The sequence below is a fragment of the Apteryx rowi genome, unplaced genomic scaffold, assembly GCF_003343035.1.
Source record: "Apteryx rowi isolate R43461 unplaced genomic scaffold, aptRow1 scaffold_413, whole genome shotgun sequence".
Classification (NCBI taxonomy): Eukaryota; Metazoa; Chordata; class Aves; order Apterygiformes; family Apterygidae; genus Apteryx; species Apteryx rowi.
The window spans coordinates 241,854-243,451 of NW_020450645.1; the positions used below are offsets into that span (position 1 = coordinate 241,854).

Genomic DNA, 1,598 nt, shown 5'->3' on the forward strand with positions numbered 1-1,598 from the left:
GCAGATCAAGTTACTGTGTCTGCACCATTTAACAAATCCCTCTCAATCTCTTGTGCCTTTGGTTCTTGCTGCATATGACTGGATTCTCCACATAAGTGTCAATGATTTGGGAGAGCAAAAGACTTAAAGAGCTAACAGTGGACCAATTTTGAATGCCACCAAGACAAGGCGCTTTCCTGCTGATTATCTCCATTTTAAATGAAGTGAAGGAAAAGCTGATGGCATGAGGGTGGGAATGGTCATTTCTGGAGAATAACAGAGTGGATCTGTTTCTCAGGTATGGGAAATAGGGGGATGTGAGGGAACAGAGAAGTAGTTTGAAGGATGTTTGTCACTGAAGGGTGGAAGGGAATTGTAGGCATGGTGGCTCTGTGTGTATGGATATGGATTGGTTTTAGGAAAACGAAATGCGTCTCTGGTCATGACAGGAAAAAACAGTGGGATGGAGATGATTTTGGGGGAAAGTGTGGTAATGGGATCTCATATGATCAAGGACAGAACATAACTGTTTTGAAGGGAATTATATGTCCAAAGATTAAGAGCAGCTTGAAAACCAACAAAGTAAGGAAATCTAGGGCAATCGCACCACATCAGGTCATTGAAGATTATTTACTTCACTTAACTGGCCTTTACTGCTAGGAAATATCCTACATGTCATTCTTGTTTAACCAGCCTGTAGCCCTGGGTGAGCAGCCTGTTGTTGCAGAACAGCGAGGAGGGTGTCTGTCACAAAAGTGGTCTGCCTGAGCCTAACCTGTAGCTTCCCTCTTGCTCTGCAGATATGTCTTGTATCTTGTAGCCCCCAGTGGCCGAGAACAATCATGTTGTTGCCCACTTGGGGTGGTTGAGGTAAGTCTGGCCTCAAGTGTTGGTGTTGCGCCTTGTCCTGTGTGACAGTGGGGACTTAACTGAAGGCTCTCGAGAGGTTTTGAAGGGCTTCGCTATGGCTATGGACAGTGAAATGAGAACACATAATGAAAAATTGGGTACCAGTTAATGTCATGATGCTGAGAGCAGCAGTGTCACTATCAGTCAGGATGGCCGAGCGGTCTAAGGCGCTGCGTTCAGGTCGCAGTCTCCCCTGGAGGCGTGGGTTCAAATCCCACTCCTGACACCTTTGTTTTGCTGGGGCTGACCTGCTGGAAAGCAGCTCTGTGGGGAAGGACCTGGGAGGTCCTGGTGGACACCAAGTTGACCATGAGCCAGCAATGTGCCCTCATGGCCAAGAAGGCCAATGGTATCCTGGGCTGCATTAGGAAGAGTGTTGCCAGCAGGTCCAGGGAGGTGATCCTGTCCCTCTACTCAGCCCTGGTGAGGCCACATCTGGAGTGCTGTGTCCAGTTCTGGGCTCCCCAGTATAAGAGAGATCTGGAGCTGTCCAGTGAAGGGCTACTAAGATGATTAAGAGACTGGAGCATCTGTCATATGAGGAAAAGCTGAAACAGCTGGGACTGTTCAGCCTAGAGAAGAGAAGACTGAGGGAGGATCTTATCAATGTGTGTAAATATCTGAAGGGAGGGTGTAAAGAGGATTGGGCAAGACTCTTCTCAGTGGTGCCCAGTGACAGGATGAGAAACAATGGGCACAAACTGAAACAC

General features: G+C 47.8%; 1 non-coding gene across 1 annotated transcript; it reads left to right on the forward strand.

Moving 5' to 3' along the window:
* The first annotated feature begins 1,031 nt into the window (after positions 1-1,031).
* Positions 1,032-1,114, forward strand: TRNAL-CAG. The gene has a single exon. It is a non-coding gene; the product is annotated as a tRNA-Leu (tRNA).
* Positions 1,115-1,598: the final 484 nt, after the last annotated feature.